This window comes from Dendropsophus ebraccatus, chromosome 6, assembly GCF_027789765.1.
Source record: "Dendropsophus ebraccatus isolate aDenEbr1 chromosome 6, aDenEbr1.pat, whole genome shotgun sequence".
Taxonomy (NCBI): domain Eukaryota; kingdom Metazoa; phylum Chordata; class Amphibia; order Anura; family Hylidae; genus Dendropsophus; species Dendropsophus ebraccatus.
This window is the reverse complement of record NC_091459.1, coordinates 131,106,215-131,121,715: the sequence shown is the minus strand read 5'-3', so window position 1 is coordinate 131,121,715 and position 15,501 is coordinate 131,106,215. Positions and strand designations below refer to the sequence as shown.

The 15,501-nt window shown below is 42.1% G+C and overlaps 1 long non-coding RNA gene across 2 annotated transcripts in view; it reads right to left on the bottom strand.

Annotated features, from left to right (window-relative positions):
* LOC138794453 (uncharacterized) overlaps positions 1 to 15,501 on the bottom strand; it is a 135,094-nt gene that overhangs the window by 9,759 nt on the left and 109,834 nt on the right. The window lies entirely within an intron of this gene.

Genomic DNA, 15,501 nt, shown 5'->3' with positions numbered 1-15,501 from the left:
AATGGAGAGTATGGGAAACACAGGGGCTGACAGAGACTGCAGGGAGCATGAAGAAATGAGCAGGGCAGATGTGGGCACATACATGCAGCACTCCTGTATGGGGAGAGAGGGTTTACAGCTATGAAGAGACCTCCACAGTCCTGTCCCCTGATGCAAGCCCCAGTCTGAAGTTGATCTGCTATGATTTGGAAGGTGAGGGAGACTTCCTGGGTCAGAGTACCGTGCTGTAGACCCCGCTATGCAGACCATGCCCCTCCCATCCAGTATAGGAAGCTCTTAAACCAAATTACAATTTTGAAAAACTGTGAGCCCTTCTTGCAAAACGCTTTCAATCTAGGTTACTCTTAAACAGAGGCACCGCTGTATAGATTTGTAATTTACTTATTACTATTTAAAAATCAGCTGCTGTATGTTCTGCAGGAAGTGGTGTATTCTTTCCAGTCTGACATGGTGCTCTTTGCTGCCACCTCTGTCCATGTCAGGAACTGTCCGAAGCAGGAGAGATTTTCTATGGAGATTTGCTGCTGCTCTGGACAGTTCCTAACGTGGACAGAGGTGGCAGCAGAGAGCGCCGTGTCAGACTGGAAAGAATACACAATTTCCTGCAGGACATTCAGAAGCTGATAAGTGCTGAAAGACTTTAGACTTTTAAATAGATGTAATTTACAAATCTATATAACTTTCTGACACCAGTTGATTTGATTTTTTTCCCCCGCCAGATCTTGGTGGATCCTTATCCTGTCCCAGGTAGAGTCTCCTATGCAGCTGGAATCTTCTCAATGTGTTCCGCTCATACTGGGTTTCTTTAAGCCCCACGTGCAGTGCTGGTGGTATTTCTAATATGTTTGAATTTAAAGCAGTGGTGAATGTCTTAAAAATGACTGATGATTCATTCACATTCTGATAACTGGTCCATCAAGAACATATTTCACGCTGGCTGATTTTTCCTTCTGGCTTTTGATTGGAAAATTGACAGTACCTCCAAATACAGAACAATATAAACGATGGGTTCTTAAGATTTGCTTAAGGTCATGGAAAGTGGAAGGTCACGCTAGGAAGAAAGATAAAGCTCAAGACAATATGGAATAGCATTAGTGTTGCCTGTATGGTGGGATGTGAAGGGGCAATGGGGGCGTGGGGGGTTAAGGAGACCATACTCACTGGGCTACAACAAAAACTTAGATTCCCCCTCTTTCACCACTGTGCCTATAGTGAACACCCCCTAAAACATTCAGACCTCCGACCAGACTACTAAATTATGTGGTGTATTCTTTTAAGTAATCCAGTACTTATCAGCTGCTGTATGTCCTGCAGGAAGTGGTGTATTCTTTTCAGTCTGACACAGTGCTCTCTGCCGCCACCTCTGTCCATGTCAGGAACTGTCCAGAGAAGGAGAGGTTTGTACAGTTCCTGACATAGACAGAGGTGGCAGCAGAGAGCACTGTGTCAGACTGAAAAGAATACACCACTTCTGGGAGGACATACAGCAGCTGATAAGTACAGGAATACTTCAGATTTTTAATTAGAAGTATTTGTAAATAAATAAATAATAAATTTCGGACTACCCCTTTAAGTGGAGAAAAGAAGCTGCAAAAAGATCTCTTCAAGCTGATCTTGATCCAATAGCTATGCTAGTAGAGCGGGGTTGTTGAGGTTGTCACAAATGTATTTGCTCCCTTTTAGCCTTAACAACCTTTTCTGTCCTTTACGTAGCTACTACTACTATACCATGGAGCACTAACTATATACGGCCGATTTTTCAAAGACCATTTTCTTCATTACGTCCATCATGGGGAGTATATTGCCACTTGTGTCTTTTAAAGCTGTAATGGCGTATACTAATGATGAGAGCCTTTAGAGTCTCTTCAGATTTAATAAGTGTTTTCTTGTGTACCTCTTCTTTTATAATGAACCACGCCATTAAGGTCAAGATGCTCGCAGCTCACTTAGGTTTTCTATTGATGTCTATGGATACTCTTATTGGTCGACCACATGACTCATAGAAGGGTCCTCTAATTGTGCTAGTTTGGCTTTTATAAGTGAGAAGTAAAAGTCCTATAACTTTGTGTATTGAAGAAAAAATTATATTAAAGAGGTTCTCCGGAGAAATTAAATTATTTTTAAATTAACTGGTGGCGAAAGTTTATGTAAATTTGTAAATTACTTCTACTTAAAAATATCAATTCTTCTAGTACTTACCAGCTGCAGGAAGTGGTGTATTCTTTCCAGTGTGACACAGTGCTCTCTGCTGCCACCTGTGTCTGAGACAGGAACTGTCCAGAGCAGTAACAAATCAGTAACCTCTTCACTACCATATGTCATCTATGTGTGATGTGTGATGCCTTCTTACACAGAAAGGATAGAGGTATGGTAGAGGCCTTATGCATCTCTATGAAACTGCTGTACAAAAACACGGCCATAATACAACCATGTGCGTGTGTCTTCAATAATTATAATAACAGCAGGAAAGTGGCATAGATAGGACACATAATGGCAGCATGCCAGTTTCCTGCTGTTATTATAGTTATTGAAAGCTAAAGACACATTCACATGGTTGTATTATGGCCGTGTTTTTTAACAGATCCTTCTGTACTGGTGTATTAGGCCTTTGCCGCACTTTAGTAAGTTTCATATAGTATGACATATAGTTGTATGAGCCACCTGATGCCATACTACAGATGCAGTGTCCCAGTACCAGTGTTCCATCTGCTATAGCATAAAGTTGTCTAGTGGCTGATGAATCTCTCTTCAGATGTTTAAGTTTTTATTTGGGTGTTGAGTGTCTACTTTGTCATTTTGTTTGTTATACTGAAATCTTAGCATAGGCATACATAGGTATACATTTTTTCTCTACTGCTACTGGATTATATACGTAAAGAAGGCATGGGATGTTGGTCACATGACCTTTTCCCTGATCGCTTCTGCTAAAAAGAGTGGTCTTGGGAAGATTAAAGAAGAACTTACTATACTGCTGATCCGGCCTTGCTTGGCCTGCCCCTTTCTAATGACAATTAATGGAGCGAGCCAGCATGGGGCGGGCCAAATAACTGATATGGGGGTGGGGCAGTGATCCTAATGGTGCCCCAGTGCTCCTAATGGTCTTACTGGACTGTGGAGCAAACCACTGACTGCACCCGAATAGCTCCAAGGATGAAGGTAGGAGACAAACCTTCATCCTCTTCATCTCCTGCACAATAGGGGGCTATCAGAAGGTTAGATTCGTGTATCCTTCTGATAGTTCCCCTTTAATCCCCAGACTCCTTACTCAAGTGTACATCAGGGTCAAAGACCTCCTACTATTGTACATACCCCCATTTACAAAAGGTTTTACTATTCCATAGAATATTCAAAATATTATCACAACTGAGGAGGAACTTTCATATAGCACCTAAATAAAGCCAGGATAAAAGCAGGTAGGCCTATGGTCTTTCTTATTCAGGAGCCATGGGGCCAACATAGACTATATTCTGGAAATTTATTGTGACATCATGTGGGGCCCTTGGATGTCAGAAATCCTCTGCATTCTCCGTAGCTTAGTCCTAGTGAGCCGATGCATGGTGTCACTTTTTTTTACAGTGTCCTCTTTGGCGTAATAAAGTTTACATTATAATTAAGCGTATTAGCGGTGGCTGCTCGGGGACGGCGGCTATGTGTATAATCAAAGCTCTCCATTCAATCAGGCATATTTTTACATAAGTAATGCTATTATGAAAACATCTCGGCACAAGTTGAAAAGGTTAGTTATTTCGGTGATATATTAGATCATGAAATATATTGTTATTGTGAGTTTATTCTAATGCCAAGTTATAGAGTCCGTGCTCGGAATACCGATCAGGCCGCTGATGAGGCCATTGTGTAGAACCAGCCTTAATTTTGATGTTCGGAGAGGTTAAGTAAGGTCAACAATATGGCAGATTTCACCTGCGTAGCTCCTTTAGGGAGGACTGAGGCTTCCTAAGGTCTCATGCATTAAGTACAAAGGATGAAAAAATGCCAACGCTGATTCTCCATGTGCCTCTGATTTTGTACATAAATGAACTCTATCTCTATTTATACAGGGTGCTTATGGCTTCATCATATGGGGCTGAAGGGATGCCAAGCGCCTCCATACAACTTTCATGCCCATGGCTCTGCCATTTAAAGGAAACCTATGGTAGTAAGTCTTCAGTGATAGTTAAATATGTACTTAAAGGGGTTATCCAGTGCTCCAAAAACATGGCCACTTTCTTTCAGAGACAACACGACTCTCCAGGTCAGGTATGGTTTGCAATTAAGCTCCATTCACTTCAATGGAACTGAACAGTAAAACCCCACCCAAGATGGAGACAAGAGTGGGTCTGTCTCTGGAAGAAAGTGGCCATGTTTTTATAGCGCTGGATAACCCTCTTTAGGCTATGTTCACACACTGTGAACAACCGGCTGTTCCGCGACCCCGGCCGGTCTCTGCCCAGATCATCGCGGACGGTACTTAAGTACTGGCCGGTTGATCTGCCCGGCCGCAGAGCTCTGATGCGGGCGCATCAGCGCACACCCGCATCAGAGCTTCTTCCTGCACACTATGGAGCAAGCGGCCGGAGCCGCTCGCTTCATAGTGTGAACTGACAGGGTTTCCTACGGCTGCAATTCATTGAATTGCGGCCGCAGAAAACTGACATGTCAGTTATTTGCGGGGCTGCACGGGATCCCTGCTGGAGCGTATACATTGGTATACGCTCTGGCCGGGATCCCATTGAAACTAAGGTATTGTTCCACCCCACAAAAAGTACGGCCGTTTTTCCTCATCCCCAAAAGTTTCCTCATCATACTTACCTGTCCCAGCTTCACCAGTGTCCTTGTTCTCCAGTCCTATTCCATTTTCTCCAGTGACAGCCTGCTCAGCCAATAACTGGCTGAGCAGGACATCACTGAGGCAGCTAAAGACCCCGGAGACCCACAAGAAGACACTGGGGGAGAATAAACAGGTAAGGATATGTTTCTTTTTTTTAGTTTAAATAAAGTTTATTTTTCCATCACAAAATACACAGGGACATGACCCATAAAAAAAATTACAACACTTAGAAACAAACACGTATCACCTATATCCTATACCAGACAATAATCACCGTACTTACTTATCACTAACCCCAAACCCAGAACCCCCCCCCCTCCCTCCCCTGGGCCGAAGAGAAGAAAAAGAAAAGAAAAGAAAAAAGAAAAAAAAAAAAAAAAAAAAAAAAAAAAATAATACAACAATCAGGGTAGAAGAGATTCCACCTCAAGCATCCCCATCCCACAAACTCCAGGTCTTATCTACTTTTACTCCTTTAGGGCTATGTCTATAATGAAGAATTTCATAACTTCTAATTTTTTTAACTAAATTCTTCCAATTCCCCAGTGTAGGGCCATCCTTAGCAATCCATTTTCTCATGATGAGTACCCGGGCCACCATCAGCAATTTACTAATCAGTACTTTATTCTTAATCTTATCCGGGATATTACCCAAAACAAAGACATCTGGTGAGGGGACCAGATCTACCGCAATCCTCTGATTAACATCGTCCGCAACCTCCCTCCAGAACTTAGCAATTATTGGGCACAGCCATAGCATATGCAGGAGGTCCGCATCTGTTTCCCCACATTTCGTACAACATTTCCTCCCCTCCCTGGCAAATCTATTCAAAAGTCTAGGAGAATAATATAGCCCGTATATAATTTTAAGCTGAATCACTCTATGGTTCCTATTACATGACGCAAAAGGAACATTTCTATATATTCGAATCCAATCTTCCTCTTGCAGGACGAGGGCCTCTTTCCAAAACCTATTAGCCTTAAATGTAGATTTTTCCGCTGTTAGCTGCATCAAATTTTTATAAATAATAGTGAGAGGTTTCCCCTTCAGTTGAAGTGTACTAGCAATATAATCAACCAATATATTATTTACTACACGGAATCTCTCCTTGTCCTGTGTTTTCCTCACTGCATCCTTAATCTGCTCATATCTAAATCTAAACCCCTCGTGAAGAGTGTACCTAATTTTCAACTCCTCAAAGGAGATTAATTTTCCATCCGTAAACAAATGTGAAGCATAAATTATTCCTACTTTCTCCCAACAACCATAATCCTGAATTTTAAAGAATTCCTCAAACAGTCTATTGTGCCATAATAAAGTATTACTCATACAACCTCTGTTCCCAACGATTTTTTTAAGTTGTGACCATACTTTCCCATACAACTTATGGATCTCCCCACCCCCTTGTGCAAACATTCCAGCATCCAACATAGGAACAATCTCTTGATCTTTCCCTAAACATTGTTTGACTAATACTTGACCCATTTCCGAACCACCCAGGAGCTTAATCTTAGCTAACTGGGTAGCAAGAAAATAGACCCTAAAGTTAGGAAGAGCTACCCCCCCCCCCCTCCTACAGGGAGGGAGAAGAAATGCTGCTTGATTCGGACCCTCTTCCTCCCCCATATGAGCAGGTTAATGATCCTCTCCAACTCCTTAAAATATTTATCCTCAATCCATATCGGGGAGGACCTAAGGAAATAAAGAATCTGTGGGAGAATAACAATCTTAATCAATGCGAATCTATCAGCCATGGATAGAGGCAGTGATCTCCATATCCCAATCTTGTTCCTTATTTTTTCTATGGCAGGCCCTATGTTAAGTTTAGCATAATCCTTTATATTACCTGATATACGAACTCCTAAATATTCAATATAATCTTCCGGTCCTTTAATCAGTAATCTGTCCCCCAACGTAAGTTTACCCTTCTCCAGGAGCAATAAAGTAGACTTTAGCCAATTAATCCGCAAGCCCGAAACATTACCATATTCTTCAATAGACTGAATAATACCAGGAATAGCATTTTGGGGATCCCTAACAAACAAAAGGACGTCGTCCGCATATAGAAGAATTTTCTCTACATCGCCACCTACCCCAAAGCCTCTAAATTCCCCACTCCCACCAACAATCCTAGCCAAAGGCTCAATAAAAAGGGCAAATAGGAGAGGCGAGAGAGGGCACCCCTGCCTTGTTCCTCGTTGCAATATAAAGGGGTCAGAAAGGACACCATTAACATTAATTCTAGCGGTAGGAAACCTATACATCGTTCTAATCCAACCAATAAAATATTCCCCCAGGCCGAATCTCTCCAAGGTGGCAAAGAGGAATGTCCACTCAACCCTGTCAAAGGCTTTAGAAGCATCCAGTGACAGGATCGAGCGGACACCCTCCCCACCCTCCGACTGAATGTTATAAAATGCTCTGTCAATATTACTAAATGAGGTTCTTCCAGGGATGAATCCGCTCTGAGCGGGCCCAACCAAAGAGGAAACACACACCGACAGCCTTCTTGCCAAGCACTTTGCCACCAACTTAAAGTCGGTATTCAAAAGAGAGATCGGTCGGTATGACTCCATCTGACACTCCTCCTTCCCCTTTTTCAATACTAGAATGATGGTAGCTTCTAGCATGGATTTAGGCAAAGCCCCCTTCTCTAAGGATTCATTAAGGACAGTTAATAGTAATGGGAGAAGAAGCTTCCTACGCCTCCTATACACTTCATACGGTAGGCCATCAGGGCCAGGAGAGGAATTACCACCAATAGAGTTCAAGGAGTCCTCTAGTTCTTCAATGGAAATTGGACTATTCATGTGGTTGAGCTGATCTTCAGACAGTTTGGGGAGATCTATCCCACTTAAACACTCCAGCACCTTCCCCACATCAATATTCGCTTTAGAGCTATACATATCCCTGAAATAACTAGCAAACTCCAACCTTATCCTATGTTGGTCAGATATGACATCCCCATTCCCCAACCGGATCTTATCTATCCTCTGATTAATCTGCTGGTTCTTTATTACTTGAGATAACATTTTATTGTTCATACCCGCCTCCATATGCTTCTGTTTCCCTGCAAAAAAAATTCTATGATAAGCCTTTTCTCTGGCCAGCTCGGCCAGGTCTTCCTGAGCTTTATTCAAATTAGCAAGGTTTCCCTCTGTATCATCTCTAGAATAGGCAGCCGTATATTTGTCTATTTCTTCAATCAATTCCTGCTCATGAGCCCGCAGACTCTTTTTACACTGGGCAATCTGACTCATCATTAAACCCCTGTAAAATGCTTTTAGAGTATCCCACACAACGGCAGAAGAAGCTGATCCAACATTGACCTGTATAAAATAGGCCAACTGATCATCTATATGTTGCATGTCCCCGAGGATCGAATACCAATGAGCATTAATTCTCGGGGATAACACTCTTACCTGAGGCAAGCCCAGGTCAACCTCTAATAGCATAGGAGCGTGGTCAGATACTGTACGGGGAAGATATTTCATCTTAGTTACCGCTTTCAGGCCTTCCTCATCAGAAAATATAATATCAATTCGGGATGCAGACTTATGAGTTGAACTGAAACAGGAAAATACCTCCAAACTCGGAAATCTGCACCTCCAAATGTCACGCCATCCCACTTCATTGGTAAATTTACTAAGCTGAGAGTCTCCCCCCGACCCCGACACCCTAGAGCCCCTTCTATCTTGTCTTAAGTTCATTACCATGTTAAAATCACCACCTATGTATATATATTGGTATTGTTTGTTATTCAGGAACTTTAGAAGCTGAACCAGGGCATCTGTTTTAAAGGGAGGGGGGATATACAAAAAAGCTAATATCACTCGGACCTTTTCCCAGTCTGCCTCCAGAAAGACAAACCTACCCCTATCATCTATTTGTTTAGAAATTAACCTAAAATCTACCGCTTTATGAATTAGAACCGATACCCCGCTGGAATAAGAAGAAAAAACTGAATGGTACTCCCAACCCACCCAGCGTTTTGAAATCAAACCTAAAGATTCCCTAAGGAGGTGTGTCTCCTGGAGGCAGACTATCGCGGGGAGCAAAGATATAATACGATCAAATATAGCAACCCTCTTCCCCTTCTCCTTTAGACCTCTTATATTCCAATACAAGATTCTACCCATAAATAAATATCAAAACAAAAAACAAGCAAGAAAAGAAAAAAAAAAAAAAAAAAAAAAAAAGAAAATAAACCCCCAACCCCTCTTCAGTCCCCCCCCCATCCTCCCCAGCCACCCCTACCCCCCAACCTGTCCGCGCAAAGAAAACACACGCAGACTCTCCACAAGCTATATCCCACTCCCCCCCTCCCCCCATGCCAACCCAAACCCTCACCTTCAGTATGAATAAGACCTACTACATTCAAATAGCCTCCTTATCAAGCCACAACATAGCTTCCTGGACAGTATTGAAAAAGAGGGAGCTTCCCTGAAAAGCCACCTGTAACTTAGCAGGATATAACAAAGAGAATCTAATATTAGCAGCGTGCAGTCTCTTTTTAACATCTTTGTATGACATCCTGTCCAGCTGAGTTTGTCTAGAAAAATCTGGGTAGAAGGCTACCTTATTACCATTATACGCAAGATTACCATTTTCCCGAGCCCATCTAAGAATCTTATCTCTATCCTGATAGGATAAAATCCTAATCAGGAAGGTTCTCGGGGGGCCACCTGGAGGGGGAGGCTTCCCTGGGACCCGATGGGCCCTTTCCACCACAAAAACGTCTGAGAGAATCTCTGCAGGTAGAAGCTCCCTCAGCCATTTCTGAGCGAACTGGATCCCCTCCTTCCCCTCTGAGCCCTCCGGCAGGCCCACTATCCTAATGTTGGATCTGCGCGATCTATCCTCCAGGTCCTCAATCTTTTTCCTCATGAGGATAATGTCCTTCTTGTTTTCAAGTGCTAGTCTCTGGGTGTCAGCGCTATTTGACTCCATTGAGGGAAGTTTCGCCTCCAAGGTCTTAATTCTCTCCCGGATTTTATTCATGTCATCTCTAATAAGAGTAATGTCAGATCTTACTGCCTCCACCACTCCAGACAAGTCCAGCAAAGCTTTATTGGATTTTTGCACCTCTCCTAAAATTGTTTCCAACAGGGGAGTATTAGAGCCTTCCACATAACTTTCAGATTCAGTGTCCGCCAAGTCAGTATCCAACGTATTAAATTTAGAACCAAAACTCTCCCTCAAAGATTGTTGCTTTTGAGTTCTAGATGGATTACCATCTTTAATATTTTTCTGCTTTTTATCAGCTTTCTGCATTGTATTTTTCTCCTTAGGGGAACAACTTCCTCCCGAAAGTCTTACAGAAGGCTTAGGTGGCATGTATACACAGCAGAAGAGGCTCTATCCCACAAAGATTACTTGCGATTATGAAGGCAGACAAGCGTGCAGCGGACTAGAATATCACTGTCATACTTCACACTTCAGGGAAGGCTAAGGCACAGCAGAGGTCCTCCTTAGACGCCCTTCGCTGACCGGCTAGCAATCCGACCAGGAGCCGGGATAACCCCATCGGTCCATCAGGTACGCCGCCACCGGGGAGACGCTATCCATCCGCGGCATCTCCACGGAGCAGGGAGGTGGTCAGGTGAGGCACGGGGGGAGGATCCGGAGCGTGCGGCGTTACGTCATGCCGCTAAGCGTCCCCTCCATGGATATGTTTCTTTTTTCTGTTTTTACATGTATGGCCGCCATCTTCCTGGACTTGTTCCAAACTTTGCAAAAAGTTTGGTTTGGTAGCGAACCCCCTCCTTGCTAGCTTGGGTGCAGTGTGAGATCAGTTTGGTCACCAGGGGGTTAAATGGAGATGCAAGGCATCCTCATTTAACACCTTGGTTGCCAGATTGTAAGCAGCTATCTGTAGAGATGCTGCATACTGTAAGGAGCAGAACACCTGTTGGGTGTTCTGCTCCTGCCTTTTTTTGTGTCTCTCTTGTTTTGTTTTCTTTGTTTTTTTAGATATCATTATCCAGATGATTATGTAAGATTCTGTGGACTACGTCTATGACCAGCGGATTTTTTGGTAGGCGGCATCCATTACTAATCTGGTAAAATGGCCAGGTACCAGCAGTCCTCGAGCTTCAAAAAAATGACTTTACAGGACTGGGTGGTAGCAGACTGGTATTATTAGTCTGGGGAGGGCCAAAATAGATGGCCTTTCCCACCCTGGAACTACTAGGCTGCTGCTGTTTGTTTTCTTTTACTTGGCTAATTATGGAAATGGGGGAAACCCCCTTTTTTTTTAAATAATAATAATAATAATGATAATGGGCAAGAAACATGATTCTCAAACTAGTCTGAATTCTTCCATTGCTTCATGGACAACAAGCAACATACACTAGGAGGCCCTATCTAGATCTATGGTAAGGGGACCCCTATACTCTATATACACCACTGCCTTAACCCCATATCAGTCTCTAATGTACTGTATATACTGTAGATGAAACAACTAGAAATCAAAGTGATAAATTATTCATATTATCATTTACAAAGCCTGAAATGTTGACATTTACGTTACTTAATCATCTGTAAAGCACAATGTAGATCTTACCGTCTATTAACACATTTATGGGGAGATAATAATAGATTTTTCTATGTAATCATTATACTCGGTGATGAGTTTACTGGACCATTGAACTGTCAAAATGATAAAGCCAAATATCCTCAGAGAGAACGGCTTTATACCAGTGTTAATTGTCTTCTTTATGGTCAATGCAAGGTTTAAGAAGAAGATAAATGAATGTAGTATCTTGTGTTAATGAAAGTAATATCAGTGTAAATAACACGGGGTGGGGGCAGAGTAGGGTTAAAGGGGTTGTCTGATGAAAACATTTTGTTTTGTAATAAAAGCTATGTGAACTTTATATTCTATAGACTTATTCAACTGTAGACAATAGAACAATATTCATATGAGGATCAGAACAGTCATCCAGCACTTGCCTTAGCTGGGGATTGGTGTTTACAGGTGGACCAATCGCAGTGAAGATGATAGGAGGGGTCAGCTTCTAACAGTTCTCTTGTGTCTCATCTGCTCTGTGTATGGGAGGAGTTTACAACCAGGTGAGAACAGTGGTGCTGGCACAATACAACAGAAAAATGAACCCCTTCCTGCCCAGATTGTCCCCTATCAACTATTACTGTACCTAATAGTCACCCCTTTTGCTGTACCTGATAATCTACCCTGCCCCTGTCTCCCTAAACCTATATTACTGTACCTATAGTAACCCCTGTTGCTTACATTATTATCTACCCTGTACCCTGTTACTGTACCTGATTGTCTCCATTATCCCCTATTACTGTACCTAATAGTCACCCCTGTTGCTGTACCTGATAATCTACCTTGTCTCCTGTTGCTGTACCTGATAGTCTCCATTATCCCATATTACTGTACCTAATAGTCACCCCTGTTGCTGTACCTGATAATCTACCTTGTCCCCTGTTGCTGTACCTAATAGTCACCACTGTTGTTGTACCTGATAATTTAACATGTCCCCTGTTGCTGTACCTGATAGTACCTGATAGTTTCCATTAGTCCCCAACTACTTGATGATCAAACTCAAGCATGCTCTAATGATTACAGATTTTGCACTGTGGTGCCTGCCCACGGTTCTAACTATTGAATTAGCTTGTTAAAACTATATAAAAACTGTGATATTCAGGAATGGACTGGTGTTATTCAGGAAGGAGTGGTCTGGGATTTTAAAGGGTTTTTTAGAGCTTGCAAAAACATGCCCCCCCCCCCCACACACACACAGAAAAGATAGTTTTCATTATGCCCTTTTACTGTACCTAATAGTTACCCTGTCGCTGTACCTAATAGTCACCACTGTTGCTTTACCTGATAAACTACCCTGTCCCCTGTTGCTGTACATGATAGTTTCCATTATTTCCCATTACTGTACCTGTACCTATAGTCACCTATTGCTTTACCTGATATTAGTCCCTGTCCCCTGTTGTCTGTACTTGATCTTCACTCCTGCTAGTGAACCCAATTGCCACTCCTGTCAGTGTATCTGATTGTTGTTGCTGTTACTGTATGTGACCTTTTAAAAACTGCTTCTGGCTGCTTCCTCCCCCCCCCCCCCCAGAAACAGCACTATTGTTCTCAGTGTGGGTGTGGTTTGGCAGCCTAATTGTAATACCGCACACAACCTGAGGGCAGGGGTGGTGCTGTTTTGCAAGAAAATTTTACTTAAAGGGATTATCCAGGATTATCAAAACATAGCTGCTTTCTTACAGAAACAGTGCCACTCTTGTCCTTAGGTTTTGTGCGGCATTACAACATCCAGGATTAAAAAAACATAGCTGCTTTCTTCAAGAAACAGCACCACTCTTGTCGTTAGGTTGTGTGCGGTATTACAACATCACTCTAGTTCAATGGAACAGAACTTCAATACCACACACAAACCGAGGACAAGAGTGGTGCTGTGTCTTGAAGAAAGCAGCTATGTTTTTCTAATCCTGGACAACCCCTTTATTCCTCTTCACTGGATATAAGATTGGTCATCTCGATCTACATAAACAACAGGAAGATATATAGCTTATGCACTTATTTTTTTCTACGGTTTTACAGTCATGCATGGATTCAGATGTTTTAGGTAAGAATAATGCAGAATGCAGAAAATTCTGAAGAGTCCCCGATCTCTTATAAAACGACATCAGAAATGTGGATATTATCCGGGCTGTACGCTTTTACAGATAAGCCGCTCTTTACCAGCGAGCGGAGAAGCCGTGCAATATTGATCATATCGCATTCAGATCTTCTGATGTTGGAAAAAAAGGAAAAACTGGGCGCTCACAGCTTTCCATTTAGATGATGTGATTAGTAAATGTGATGGAGACTGTGGCATTAATGGCAGGGTCTGTGGTATAGCTTAGGTATATCCCTTAACCCCTAGACGACCAAGGACGTACCTGTACGCCTTGGAAGCCTATCCCCAGATGACCCTGGGTGTACAGGTACGTCCTGTGTTATGAAGCGCGCTTCGGAGCGGGGCGTGCTTCATAACAGGTGGGGGCCGCCTGCAATCAGTAGCTCGATTGCGGCGTTTAAGTGTAACTGACAGGGGAAGCTCCTGTCACTTACCGATCGGGGCCCCCGCAGAGTAACTGCGGGGGACCCAATCACTGTTTCGGACTGCCGGAGGTCTCTCACCTGCCTCCGTGCGGTCCAAACGACGATCTGCTTATTGAGTCTGCTAAAGGCAGACTCAATGAGCAGAACGCCTATAACACTGATCAATGCTATGCCTATGGCATAGCATTGTACAGTGTGCGCAATCTGATGATTGCATGTAATAAGTCAGGGGGACTTAAAGTGTGTAAAAAAAAAAAAAAAGAAAAGAAAAATGTTTTTTACAATACCCCTAAGCCCCTCCCCCAATAGAAATTAAAATCACCCCCCCTTTCCATTTATATAAATAAAACATATAAAAATAAATAAAGAAACATATTATATACTGTAGGGTGCGTAATTGTCTGATAAAATATAATATTAAAATATAACAATCGTCATCGCGAACGGCGTAAATGAAAAGAGGAAAAAAAGGTCCAGGATTACAGATTTTTTGTTACATTATATATAAAAAAAATTATAAAAAGTGATCAAAACATCAGATCTTCACAAATATGGTATTAATAAAAACTAGAGATCGTGGCGCGAAAAATGACACCCCATACAGCCCCATAGATGAAAAAATAAAACCGTTAAAAGAGTCACAATAGAGTCGATTTATTAATAATTAATTGAAAACAAGGATTTCATGAAAAAAAAATATAACATTAGAGAATCTGTGTAACCTGCATATGGTTGTGTTCGGGCTGACCTATAGAATAATAGTATCATGTCGCTTTTACCATATAGTGCATTACGTAGACACAGGAACCCCCCAAACGTTACCATATGGCATTCTTTTTTACGATTTCACCTATTTATATCTTCATAAATAATAATTTTTGGGTTCCATCATACATGTTATGGTGAAATGAAACACAAAGTACAAAGTACAACTACTCCTGAAAAAAAAACACGCCCCTACATGGCTTTTAGATAGAAAACTGAAAGTGCTAGAGCTCTTAGAAGGGGAGGAGGAAAAAACGTAAGTCCACGTAGGTCCACTGGGTCATTTTGGCTTTGGTCCTCAAAGGGTTAAAGGGGTACTACAGTGAAAATCTTTTTCTTTCAAATCAACTGATTTCAGAAATTTATACAGATTTGTAATTTACTTTCACTTACAAATTTTAAGTCTTCCAGTACTTATCAGCTGCTGTATGTCATGCAGGAAGTGGTGTATTCTTTCCAGTCTGACACAGTCTCTGCTGCCATCTCTGTCCGTGATAGGACCTGTAAAGAACAGTAGCAAATTCCCATAGAAAACCTCTCCTGCTCTGGGCAGTTTCTATCATGGACAGAGGTGGCGGCAGAGAGCACTGTGTCAGACTGGAAAGAATACACAACTTCCTGCAGGACATAAAGCAGCTGATAAGTACTAGAAGACTTTAGATTTTGAAATAGTAGCACTATTCAAATCTGTATAAAATTCTGAGTTCCTCTTTAAATGATTATCATGTAAAATATTGATCCCTATAAACTAATCCAGCTGATAGATATAACAGATCAGGACCGGATGGCTCAGATTCAGCTTCATGTGTCCCCAACA